This window comes from Alligator sinensis, unplaced genomic scaffold (genome assembly GCF_000455745.1).
Source record: "Alligator sinensis unplaced genomic scaffold, ASM45574v1 scaffold216_1, whole genome shotgun sequence".
Classification (NCBI taxonomy): Eukaryota; Metazoa; Chordata; order Crocodylia; family Alligatoridae; genus Alligator; species Alligator sinensis.
Genome location: NW_005841868.1, coordinates 3,986,629 through 4,000,425, shown reverse-complemented (window position 1 = coordinate 4,000,425; position 13,797 = coordinate 3,986,629). Strand labels below are relative to the sequence as shown.

The window sequence follows — 13,797 nt, the reverse complement described above, 5'->3', positions numbered from 1 at the left end:
GGCCGCGGGCCTTGGGGCCTAGGCGAGCCCGAGCCTCAGTTCCCCACGCCTTGCGCCGGGGGAGGAGGCATGGCCTGACCTCAGCCGCGGGGGTAGGTGCCTAGCCGCCTGCAGAAGGACGGGGCATGGCCCAGCTCTGACCCGCCACAGCGCGCTTGGGGATTTGGCAGTGGGGAGTGGTGGCGGGATTATCTGACACTGCTCCCCCACCTCTCTCCCCCCACAAGATGCCAAGGCTCCACCTACAGCATGTGGCACGCAGGCCAGAGGTTGGACACCCCCGCCTGAGACTGCTCGGCCAGGCTGCCCACGGAAAGGCACATCGGTTTGTGCAGCACCAAGTACAACAGCTATAAACAGTCCTCAGGGAACACAGCAACCCCTTGTAAGCGCAATAGGAATTTACCAATGTTTCCGCTACTATTTATTATCCACCTAGGAATAGCAAAAGAACTGACGTTTAAGAGTAACAGTTGTGCAAGGCATATGCAGTGTTGTGATATGATGATGCATTATATCTTGCCCTTTCCTTCTTTCAGGCCTTATAGTAGCATCCTTCCTTTTCACTCTCCAACCTCTTAAAAACAAAAATGCCAAAAAAGCCCCCCTCACCTCACAGGAATAGATGATCAGAGAGTGTTAAACTACAAGAATTTAAACAAAATCAACGGCAATAGTGGGAGTCACTCAGGTCAGTTAGACGCAGAATCTGGAAATGGAGGAATAAGTTTCCGACTATGAAAATGGATTAATGAAGAGCTGTCGTAAAATGCAAGCGTGAAGGACAAGAGGTAACATCAATGAGGTTCTGTGTAGTTAAAGAAGGCGGCACAGAGAACAGTGCTCTCCAGACCTTCAAATCAAGGAAAAAGACACTTCAGCTTGCCACTTCATTTGGACTGTAAGGCTTGCCATGACTGAAATGTTTCTTCCATCATGTAAACTAAAGTCCGGGGGAGAGGTGGGGTGGGAAGGGAAGGAAATAGATGAGCATGCAGGTGAAAAAAAAAATAGGAGTGAAAGTCTTCTTCACATTCTTGGAGTCTTCCTCAGAAACAAGACTTCATCTAAGAAGACCTTGTGACAAAATATGCACCCACTGAGGGAACAGAATGTGGGAAAGTTTCCAAAGGACATGGTAATGGTGGTTATCTGTGCTAAAATGGGAGAGAGAAACTCCCACTGTTCATTATCAGAAAGTCAAAATGCCCTAGATGCTTGCCAAAGGACATTCCTAAGCTTCCCCTTGATTATGACAGTTTAGCAAAAGCCTGAATGAGGTGACCCATTCAGTCAGTAGTAGACAAGTAGAATCATCAGCTTAGTACCCAGAGCCATCTCAACTGAGGCTCATGTTCAGACAGTTTAAAAATCTATCAGCTCAAGCTCTGCCATTGTTGAGGCATGATGAAACAAAGCTGAAATCAATTTCTAACCAGGTCAAGAAAAGTAAGTTCGTTGTGGTATGAGAAAGAACAAAACAAAGATATGGAATATAATCTGATGATCCCCTGAATGAAGTTCCACTTCCTGACAACATGACAAAAAAGAGGACTTTTTTACATTTGGAGAACCAATTGCTGAAGAATTACCTGACACCACAGTCAATGCAAGCCCAAGGCAGGCAAGTTTGAGTCAGAAAGGATGATCAACAGAATAAGGATGATTTTGACAATACTAGTCTGCAACAAACCCAGAAACACTGACAGCTCTGAATACTGTCTGGCACTTCTCACAACTAGACAGGATTCAGCATCCCAAAGGACCTTGCAGACCCTATCTCCAAAACAAAATTGTGACCATAAAAGCAGAGCAAGTTAACCAGCTTCTTCCACTTGAAATGAATGGTTACCCTTATGAAGTTAACTTACAGTGGTGTAAAATCTACTTTATAATGGGGGGGGGAAAAAAAAAAAAAAAAAATCAATACCAGTGTGAGTATGTGTACACACCTCAAGTGCTTTTCAGATTAGAGAAAAATCTTGGTAAAAAATGTACCCAGATACATGCTTGAAGTGTAATAATACCATAATAGCAATAATACATCCATCATATTATTACAACTAACAGATTGTAGTAGTCTGAATGACTAAAAACATTAAACAAACTTAAAAGTATATAGGACATGTTGTAGCTGTGTATACATCTGGGAAATCAGGTAGCTGTTGTTCAGAAGACACTGTAGTTGCTGCTTGCGGGGGTGGGGGGGAGAATAGTACTAGGCCACCAATAGATTGGTGCTAGTCAGCATCTACAGTAATATCCTTCATCTCTTCTCAGTTGTTTACTCTTGCCAGTAAAAGTTGCTGGACCAAGAGCACTGAAGTGCCTGCATTCTCCTTTGACTGCTGTGAAGGGAGTAGTCAGAACAAGGACCTCCCCCAGCCTTCCCCCCCACAGTACTGTGGTTTTGCACTAGGATGAGGAAGCGAATTCAATTCCCAAAGCTCGGTTCTGTTTCTCCAGGCTATGGAAAGGCTTCAAAACAAGGCTATTATTTGTGTTGGTGGTTTTTATAACAGGGATACTGATGTACTAAGAAGCAAACAAAGACCCACTAATTAGAGCATGATACAGAATTAAGAAAACAGGTAGTACTGGCTTTCAGGCAACTTAAACCCAGATTTACATTAGCTACAAGTAAAGGCTCTAGACTACCCCACAACTCCTGAACCCCCATGAAGACTATTCACAATTCCTATTCCTTAATGTTGTCCTTTGAAGTGGTGGACAAGCAGTCCTTCAGCCAAGAAGAATTTCAGGTCAACCAAGGAATGAAAGTAAAGCAAAGTGTCCTCTTTAGCCACATGGTAACTTCTTCAAAACTCACCTCTTCCAGGATCTAAATCCCTTTCTCTCTAGGGGGAAGAAAATAAGTCAAGGTAAGTCAGGTCCCCAACCCCCTTTTCTTTACAATTTAAAGGAAAACCAACTTTCCTAGTGATCTTTTCTTCAAGAATTAGACAAGGAAACTCCAAATTAGCTTTTCTCAGAGCCAAAGTAAACCAAGACTGTGTTAGTTCACAGAAACCCTTCTACCTGCATCAGAGCAACTGCTAGATTTTCTAAACTACACCCACCACCTAAGCAATTCACTCTTACTTCCCCTTCTTCCTTTTATAAGCAACTGCCTGACTCCTGGGAGTTTAACATCTCCAGCTGATGTCAGTTCATGTTCATTAACTTTGCTTTTCAGCAGAGAATCTAAATCAGTTTAAGATTTTCTTTCCACTGTCCCTATACTGAAGATGAGAACAATACACTGTCACAGAACCCTTTCCAGGAGATAGTGTTGCATCTACCAATAGATTAATTGGACAACAGATTAATCTGAAGGCAGAGTCAGAAACAGGACATAGGAGCATTGGGTTGTGCCTAGATCTACTGTGGCCTCTGCAGTGCAAATATCCTTCTGTAGTTTGAAGTCAAGTCATAGAAATCTCCTTAAGAGGAATGCATGTTTTTTTCCATACATTCTTGGCAGTCCCAGTGCAGCAGCTGAGAAGAACAAGCAGCCTCCTGGCTTTTTCTTTGCTTTTCTGATACTCAGCTCAGCTGTAAGAACACGTGGTATAGTGCCATCAACAGACATATTCACAACCACTCAAGCAGCATATAGCCTCTTAGCCAATGAAGCAATGGACACAGGATGCCAATAGGACAGCATAAAACAAAAGAAAGGCCAATAAATAAAACAAAATTCTAGGTGAAAAATTAAACAAGATTAATTGGAAAAATATAGAGAGCAGGAGTGAAATGCTGGCAACTCTGCCAGGACATGAAATAAGAGCACATAGGACAATACTAGGGTTTGGATTACAGGAAATAATAGAATATCCAAAAGTTGCTTAAACTAAGCTTTTTGCAATAGATTTCAGTTATTCCTGCCTAAAAGTGGTATTTGTTTGTTAATACAACAGAGCAATTATATTATTTTTTATGCACATCTATTTTTCAGTAAGTGTAGGTCATGTTATCCCTCTGGAGAAAATCTAACATGCTCCTGTTTTTCTGCACCCGAATGAACCATGACTCAAATGTAGTAACTGTAAAACACCCATAGATCATCCATAAGACTATATTTGTCACCAGTTCATATTAGTTTTTGAAGCAGCAAAGTAAACAAAATATAGGAATATTTTGGCCTTTAAACAGCAAGGCATACACATTGCTTTATAGGTTAGCACATTTGGTCAGGGACAGTAAATATTTGAAGTAAAGTTAAAAACGTCTTCCAACAAGAAACCATTGCCTGGGACGGTTGAGAACGCAAATGTGATCTGAAAGAGTCACTTCTATACTTTCAGAGGAACACTTAAAGAAATACAGGTAAGAAAAGGAAAAACAAGAGACTTAAGTTTATATCGAACAGCAATTATAATAACAGTGAATGATATTTAAAACTACACTGTACACATGGCATGAGAAGGAAGATAATGTTATTTGCTGCAGAGGTACTGGGGTATACCACTCTCCATAGGAGAATGCAGATGATGTTTGGTATAATGATAAATCAGATTTATTATTCTCATTTTTCTCTGATATTAGGGCTGTGAGGAAGGGAGAGAGAGAAACAGGCACCTGCAAGGGAGTGGTTACCCCACTGACAGGCTGCATAAGGAGGAGTGCAGTATTTATGTATGTGTAATAGAAAGATGCCTAACTAATGACTAACACCCTAACACATAGTTAGCAATACAACAGCAATATTAAAACAATCATTCAAATTAGAACTATAATAATCATCGGCCTCCAAAAAAGTCTTTCCCTGCTTCATTCTGAGAGGATGTAGCAGGGTTAGACTCCAGGAGTGGCCCTGATACCCCTGGAACCCCTTTTTGGGTCACATGATTCCTGATTGCCTTCTGCAGCACTTGCTCCATCTGCAGTCTGCCTTCTCTTAAAGTAGCAGAAGCACCAAGCTCACACCTTCACGTGGTGTTTTCCCCGTTCACCTCCATGAGTGTCCTTTTCTGTCAGGGTGTAGGGCCTTAGCCTTTTCCCTTCCTGGGGATAATCCACAAGGCAGTGGGAGCTAGTGTTTTCAGGCACCCTATGCCTACCTTCCTCTGTAGGTTGTCACCAGTGGCACTTTTTAGGGGCTACCCCACCACAAATAGTCCCACCACTGTGACCTCAACCCCCAGTAGGGTGCAGTTTTCAGTCTTACCCAGGACCAGGAGGTTTCCTTTTGGGGCTTCCTAGGTATCCTCTCCGCGGCTCTTGAGGATCCCCATTCTGGTCATCTCATTGCAACCCATGAGACCTTTAGTTCTGCAGCTTTGCCACCTTTTGCTGGTGTTTCTTTTTGCAGCCCTTGAGGATTCCCAATCTGACCATCTTATTTTGATTTGTGACCCACAAGACCTTTTGCCCCACTGGGCCCTCATATTTCTCATGCCTTCTCACCTTCCCCCCCCTAGGGTCTCCCTCTGGCCTTCCAGCCACTTTTCACCATCTTCCTAGGACCAGGGTCCTTGACCCTCAGCCTTGCTGATCACTTTCCTTCCTTCACCCACAGGTCCACTGTTCAACCCAGGTAAACTGCATCACCACAAGCCTTCTCAGCCAATGCACCAAATGTAGCAGGGTTTGACTCCAGGGCATCATGGGCACCCCTTTTTGGGTCACATGACTCCTGATTGCCACCTGCAGTCTGCCTTCTCTTTAAGTAGCAAGAGCACCAAGCCTTCCTGCTACAGAGGCATACTCTAAACTTTCTCCCCAAATCCTACCAGGTGCCCAGCTCAAGGGAAACTGGATCATCTCCAGCCCATTAATCTGAAAGAACTGACATAGAATTGTAGGTCCAGTACCAAGAATCATTGATAAATTTATCAAGTCAAGATGGTATTTAATGACTAGGGAAAAGCAAATTTAGTATCTCTACTTAAAGTAACAGAAAATGGGATCTAGGCACAGGATCATCAGTAGTACTGGGGGGTTTATAAAACATTTAGAAGGGAAAATAAATTTAAGACATGTAAAGATAAATGGAAAATAGGACACAATACAACAATCAATTTGGATCTTTTTATTGGTCCCAATTCAATTCAGATTTGGAGATTCAGTCACCAAATCAAGCCGAATCTCCTCCGCATCGACTGACCACCCAAAGCTTCTCACAGCTCCAATGACTAGTAAATACAGGTGAAGCTACAAAGAAGGTTGTAAAGCTCCAGGTAGTGGTGGCAGCTAGGGAGAAGTATAGAGTCACAGTACTTGCAGCTCTCTGGAAATTGACTGAAACCTTGCCCACTTCTCCCTGAGATGGCTCCAGGGGACAGCACACCCGTCACTCCCCCCCGGTCCAGCTCTCCCCATGGGGAGCGCACCCCAAGACTGCCCTCCTCCCTCCTTCTCTCCCTCTGGGACTGCTGGCTTAGGCACTGGCTGCTGGGGTGAGGGCTGCAACTGTGCCTCTTACCCCAGGGCGCACTCCCCATGGGGAAAGCCAGAGTGGCTCAGTGGCACAGGGTGGGGAGCGGCGTCACCTCCACTTCGGGTCTCTCAGCACCCCTGCTCCCCCCACTCTGCCCCCCCCCCACACCCAAACACTCTTCTATTTTGGTGGCGGATCAGATGTGGCTCCCAGGGTGAATAACTCTGGCCACCCCTGGTATAGAGCTTATGTTGCACCTTCTAAGGTGTGAGGAAAGACTGCATGTATTGGCTTGTTTTCAAGGCTTGTCCACCTAAAATAATCCCACCCCAGCCTCGAATCAACTCTCCACTGGTTGGTGACCACTGCTGTATATTTAAAAAGAATGCACACATAGTCCTGTTTATCTGAACATAGTAGGATCAAACACCAGGAGCTGTTTCCTTGTGCACAGTCCCAAATGTACATCTAGCTTGCTTATTTTTGGCTTTTTGCTGCATTGTAGTTCCAGTTTATACCTACAAATGAATCAAAAGCTGCAAGGTAGACAAGGTTCTTTGGGTGAATCTGATATCTTTTATTAGACCAACCTAAATAGTTGGAAAAAAAATTTCTTAGCCAGCTTTCGGGTTTAAAAACCCTTCGTCAGGTTGAGGAAGCCTCTGCAGTTGGTGTGTGCTCTTCCTGGATGGAATTAATAGTAAAGAAGCCAGAGGCTGGGCTGGTCTGCATGCAAGACAGGCAGTCAGTGAAGATGTAAATTGAGGAGTCAGTGGGTCAGAGACCAGCTGTGTGGTGGGGGAGAAGGGGGATGAAGGTAGCAGGTAAATAGTAGAGAGGTACCTGGGGAGTCAGATGTCAGGTAGGTTATAATGTGTCATAAAACCCATGTCTATATTTAGTCCATGATTTTTTGTATCCAGGAGGTTGATGAAGTGATGTTCATAGACTCGCCTGTGAAAAGTGTTTTGTAAGTTTCCTTTGAGAATCAGGACTGAGAGATTGGAGAGAGAGTGGTTTTCTTGTGAGAAATGTGCCCTCACAGGTAATTGGGTATTTCTGCCTTTGATAGATTTCCGGTGTGCATTCATTCTAGTGTACAGTTGTTGTTTGGTCTCTCCTATGTATTTTTCATCAGGGCATTTGGTGCATTGGATGAGATATATTACATTTCTGGAGGTGCAGCTGTGTCACAGGGGGCCTTCTCTGGGCCTATTTCCCAGTGGCCCGCCCACCTGTTTCTGGGCTAACTGCCCGCTTTCTCGCCCATCACGCCTTGTTGTTAATTGATTAACTGATGTTGATGAAACAGGAGACTGCCTATTTCTGGCCTGATGCCAGGGGGCGCTATCTGCGGCTCCATTCCTCCCCTCCTCTGACTTCCCCCTCACTGGGGCTCATCATCACCACCCCCTCACTGGGGCCACCCCATCACTGGGGCTCATCATCACTGCCCCTCCCTAGGGCTCCACACCCACACTGGGGCTTATCATCACCACCCCCTCACTGGGGCTCCACACCCGCACTGGGGCTCTTCCTCAAACTCGGGGCTCTCTATACTGCTACTACCGGGGGGGAGGGGTTAAAGGTTACTACTCTTCATGGCCATTGGACCGATGTTTCCCAGCCAATGCACCAATGTAACAGGGGGCCTTTTCCAGGCCAATCTCACTGTGGCCTACCCGCCTGTTTATGGGCTAACCACCCGCCTTCTCTCCTGCCACACCTTGATGTTAATTACTTGATTGATGTTAATTAAGTGGGAGGCTGCCCATTTCTTGCCCTGATGCCAGGGGCGCTATCTGCAGTTCCATTCCTCCCCTACACCACAGCCCAAGCCTCACAGATGGCATCCAGATGTTATCCATAGCACTGGCCCTGCACTGGGCCCCAGAATCCTACTAGTTGAATCCATTCAGGTGTCCTATTCCGCCTCCATTCCCAGCTACATAGCTCCCTGAGCTGATCCCCCTTACAGGTGTGGTCCCCCCAGGACCTTTGGCTCTACTAGCCCTGGTCCACCTCCAGGCCAGTCAGGACCCCAGGCCCTTGGCTCTGGGCATCCCTCATGGTGGCCCCCAGCCCTTCGACCCTTCCGGTCCCGGCCCCAGCTTAGACCAGTCGGGGGATGTCAAGACAGGTTGAGTCTATGGCCCGACTCTCTCTCTCTCTCTCTCTGGGATCCACCTTCCAGAACCTACAAAGCGGGTAACCCACCTAGTTGTGGGGGCTAGGGGTTAAGGCACCCCAACACGCCTTTCACTGGGATGGTAACTGGTCTGGCATTTCCTGGGGGCTCCCATGCCACTGAGAGCCCCACCAGGCCACCTCCACCTGGCAGGGTGCAGTTTTAGGTCATGCCCAGGACCAGGAGCCTCCTGACCACCCCCTATAGCTCCTCCCTTACCTCCAGATGATACCAGCAGCCCTGCAGGCAGGCGATGTTGTTGCCTGGCCTTCCAGCAGCAAAAATGCCCTGTTTATATGGGCAGCCCTGGATCTAAAATGGCTGCCCTAATCAGGCACCTGGCAGCTGCTGTCTTCTGGCCCTTGAGGTGGCAGACACAAACAGTGCCCTGAATGCTGATGGCTTTGTTGTGGGGGTGGTGGAGATGTGTTGGCAGGTTTTGCATTTCTTGTTATGGCATGGTCTGGATCCATTTGGTGTGTTCTGGGCCTTAAGAGCTGCAGTCAATTCAGTCCATCACCACTGTGTTTATATTCAGACTTGTCTCCAGGTACTGGCTTCCATTCTTTCTACAATTGCTAAACAAACAGATATTTCACTGTTCCCTCATTTAGCCTTGTGGAGAGGAATAGGCAAGAGTGCTGGAACACATGGAAAAACTCCCCGCAGGGAAAAAGGAGCCTGCTGGTGGGGAAGAGGTAAGACTGGTGTGGGAGTGACATTTCTGGAGCAACTGCTTCCTGGTAATAGAGTGGCCCCAGGGAACAAGGGGAGGGCGCAGGAGGAGAGAGAGAGATTCACTCGGAAGCCCGAGACAGCAGGCAAGAGAGGGAAGCCCTGGGAGCCGGCTCTAAGAGGAGGGAGAACTCAGCTGGGCACTACTGAGCTGGGAAACTGCAGCTGGGGAGCCTGGCCGAGACAGGCGCACCACGGGAGGAATGGCTGCCAGTGCCACGAACAGGTTCCAGTGGAAGCTGGTTGTTTTCTTTTGGTTGAACATCAATGGGGTTCGCTGGGACTCTTGGTGGGTCCATGGTGGGGTGCCAGAGTGGCAGCGACCCACCCAAAACTCTTAATGGGACAGGATTGCTTAAAGTCACCAGCTGTGGCTGGAGCCTGTCAATGGATGGGATGACCTGTCAAGGAAGCCACAGGTCAAGAGACAGAGAGGGGTAATAAACCCCAGGAATAAAAGTCCCAGAAAGGGATGTTCCGTTTTTGTTTTTTGTTTTCTTTTCCATTTTGAACTATTTAATTTATAATAATAACAGGCAGGGCACCCTGAAAGATTAGGACAAGTAAGGCCCTATTACAACCATACGCAAGACTTACCTGATGCTGGTGGAAGCCAGGGGGTCTGCTTTCTTCCGGGTTGTTGAGACTTACAAAGATAAAACCTAAAAAAACCCCCAAAAAACTTTATTTTATTTTATTATTATCTCACTCGAGAAAGTCTATGATTTCAATCTGCAACATAACATCAGGGTAGCCCTAGGATGGGGTGTAGGGGAGGTTGAAGCACCAGAAGAAATCCTTGCATGGGTTGCCAGTAACAGACTGCAGTAGAGAACAAGCAACACCTCCTGCCTAATAACATCAACAAAAAATCAAGACGTGGCAGGTGAGAGTCAGAACGTACTGCAGTGAATCAAAGCTGATCAATAACAGTAAGAAGGAATCAGGCCAAGAAATTTCCAAGCTGCCGAATACTTACACTCGACCAGAGAGAACCCACTCAACAAGCCTGAATAGAAGGGGGCTAGCATGTTGGCATCAAGGAGTCTGTGTTTGCTCACAGATCAAAACATGCTGCCTGGAAGTCACCCAACATCTATCAAAACACCACCTCCTAGCTCAGATCCACCTACCATTCCAGTGGAATCCAAGATGGCGATCCTTTGCAAACTATCCAAATCAGAAAGTAAATTATTTATGAATGATATTAAGTCAACTAATCACATACAGGATTTTTGTCAGGGCGTTTTCAAACAGGTTTCTACTGTTGGCACTGGTGGCACCCAGCTCTTCAAGGCCCTTGGGCTTATTTGAGTGGTATGGGGATGATCTGCAGGCCAGATCTGGAGCATGGGACCATGTCATTCAGCCTGCAGGGTGGAATTTGGTGACACCACTGTTAATTACTGCAGTTTCTGGAGCTGCAGCAGCCCTCATTTCTCCCACCACCAAATTTCTGGTCCCCTGGGCCAGATCAGGCCTACAGGCTAGATCATGGTAACTCGAGGTCTACACTATTTAATTTATTAACAACTCTGTGTTAGAAAGTGAAATACTATCATTCCCACTTTACAGAAGGGGAACCGAGGCACAAACAGGTTAAGGCACTTGCTCAAGGCTACACCACAGAGCAGGGACTTGTACACAGAGCTCTTAAATTTGCGTCCAGTGCTCCAATCACAGCATTAGGTTTATTGAAAAAAATAGGGAAACTAGGTGGAATATTTGTTGCTTTCTCAGAATGAAGACAATAAAGTTGTTTTACCTGTTTCACGTGATATTTGTTGTAGTTAAAACCGGGTTTTAAACCAAGTGCAGTTAAAGATTGACACGACATCTCGTTTGATTAATAGCAGAAAGGCTTTAATAACAATGCTACAAACAAGCTATAAAACTGAATGACAGAAAAAGACTCCTATTCAATATTCAATAAATGAGCTATCAAACAAAGTCCAAGCATATTTTTAGCTGCAAGTGTTTTCTCACCATTGCAAGCCAGGAAGCAGTTTCTTTACAGCTTTCACTGAGCAGAATCCTTTGCTGTGAGGAGCTAGGTGCAATGGTGTAGTGATTTATCTCTGTTTCTCTTGGAGCGCACATCTTACTGGTAATTCTGTTTTGCTCTTATACTGTTTAACTGTATTGCTTCAAAGCATTCCTCCTTGATAGTTGGTTGATTAAAGTCCGAACAAAGTAGAGAGGAAGGGACCATCACATTACAATTGCCAACTGCTCGGATCCTGTTTTGGATTGTCTAGGTATGAAACTTGTTTTTACAAGTTTCTGATCAGTCTGGACATTACAAGTCAATCAGATGTGATGGGCTTTGATTTACTGAATGGGATACCTTGGGGCATCGGTCACAGGACACTGTCTTTGGGTAGCTGTCTTAGCAATGGGGCAGAATCTACATTTACATTAGCCTGCATGATGGAGACATTAACAAAACCCCAGACAGACATTTGAATGCCTGCTTTGAGAAATATGTTCAGTTTGGACCTGCTCCTAGAGGAGATGCATGGGTTAATGCCTGTTGTGCTCCCAGAAGCCGAAGACCCGGACCCGGACCTGGACTCCATTGACCCTCCAGCACAGAGCCAGGAGGTAAGTGAACCAGGGCCAGGAGACAGTGGGCAAGCACAGGGGCGCTCGAAGGGTGCTGCGTGAGTGTGTGTGTGCATGCATGTGAGTGTGTGGGAACGCGTCGACTGAGTGGAGCCTGGGAGGAGAATGCCCCGCCTCCCCCCTTGGTCCCTACTTGGCTGAGGCCCCCAGGGAGCCCTGCGACTGGAGCCGTGCAAACAGAGCACGCAAACAGGTGCAGCTCTACTTGGGTGTGGCAGTTTGTGTGAAGGGCACGCAGAAGGTGCCTGTAGGGCTGGTCCAAGCAAGGAGCCTGAGGCCAGAGCCCAAAGAGGAGCTGCTGGGACCAGGTAAGGACATGAACTCGCTCCCAGCCATGGTGGCAACTCATCATGCCAGCAGGCTTCCCAGCACCGCTGAGATCTTCACCCAGACAAAGCCCATGGCTCTGGCCCTGGGCTGTGGGGGCTGTCTGGTACGGCTGCTGGCAGCTGGAAATGGGGGCACCCTCATTTGTGGGTTGTGCTCTTAGTGGAGTCTCTGGAGGGCCAGGTGCGGGAGCTCAAAGAAGAGGTAGGCCAGCTATGCACCATCAGGGCCCATGAAGGCTTCATTGATGGCTACTGCCAGGCCCTTCTGCAGAAGAAGGAAGAGGAGCAGGAGATAGGCGACTAACCAAAAAAACCCAGCCAGAGCTACCTAGAAGACAGTCACCTCATGCTCCAGGAAATGCAGGGCCATGGCTGCTCCTTCCTTGGCATTGCACAACAGGTATGCTTCCCTCCCCACACATGAGGAGACTCCAAAGGTGACACCAGAGGGAAAGGAAGGTAAGCAGCGTGTTGCCACCCCCAAGAGGAGGTGCAAGGTGATGGTGGTGGGGGACTCCCTCCTGCAGGGCACCAAGAAACCCATCTGCCATCTGGACCCCCTAGCCTATTAGGTCTGCTGCTTCCCTGGGGCCCACATCTGGGATGTTGTGAAGAGGATCCCTAGGCTTGTCTGGCCCTCCAACTATTACCCCATGCTCCTTATCCATGTGGGAACAAATGACAGGGCCAGGAGTAACCCAGACCAGGTCATGAGTGACTACAGGGCTCTAGAAGCTGGGCTCAAGGGGTCGGGGACCCAGGTAGTTTTTTCCTCTGTGCTCCCAGCTGCAGGCCGCGGTCCCAGGAGGAAAGGATGTATTGAGGAAGTGAACCGATGACTCTGATGGTGGTGCCACTGAGAGGGCTTTGGTTTCCTCGACCACAGTGTGCACTTCAGGGAGAGAGGACTCCTGGCAAGGGACGGCATCCATCTCACGTGGAGAGGTAAGTCCTTGTTCTTGGTCAGGATGGCTGATCTTCTAGATCAGGAGTTGTCAACTTTGGGTATGTGTACCCCTGGGGGTATTTTGGAAGGCCTCAGGGGGTACACGGTGGTGGTGTGGAGAAGCAGGCGTTACTTGAAAGCGGCGGTGCGGGCAGCAGGGTTGCCGCTGCCACCATCCATCACTCCACGTTGCTGCTACATGCCGCTTCCCCACACCCAAGTACCCCCGCTTTTCCATGCTGCCGGCTTTGCATCTGGCCAGTGGGGGGGGTCGCTCATGGCCGGCCGGATATGAAGCCAGCAGTGCAGACAAGTGGGGGTACCTGGGAAGCAGCAGTACAGGGGGTGGGGCTGCAACCATCCATAGCTCTGTGCTGCTGCCTGGTGCTGCACACTGCTTTCCCACACACAAGTATCCCCGCTTCTCCATGCCACTGGCTTTGAATGTGGCCAGCTATCAGCACCCCCCTGTACCCCCAGTGTGTGGTGACACTGAGTGTATAGATGGCGGCAGGGGCAGCTGCCACATGTGAGCTCCCCATGCCACTGCTGCATGCCAGGGGAGGAGTGGGGTGCTGACAGCCAGCCGTAC

At 47.7% G+C, this 13,797-nt stretch overlaps 1 long non-coding RNA gene across 1 annotated transcript; it reads left to right on the top strand.

The window, feature by feature from the left end:
• LOC112548245 lies at window positions 1-1,011 on the top strand. The gene is made up of 2 exons (XR_003092069.1): window positions 1-92; window positions 228-1,011. It is a non-coding gene; the product is annotated as an uncharacterized LOC112548245 (long non-coding RNA).
• The last annotated feature ends 12,786 nt before the right edge of the window (window positions 1,012-13,797 follow it).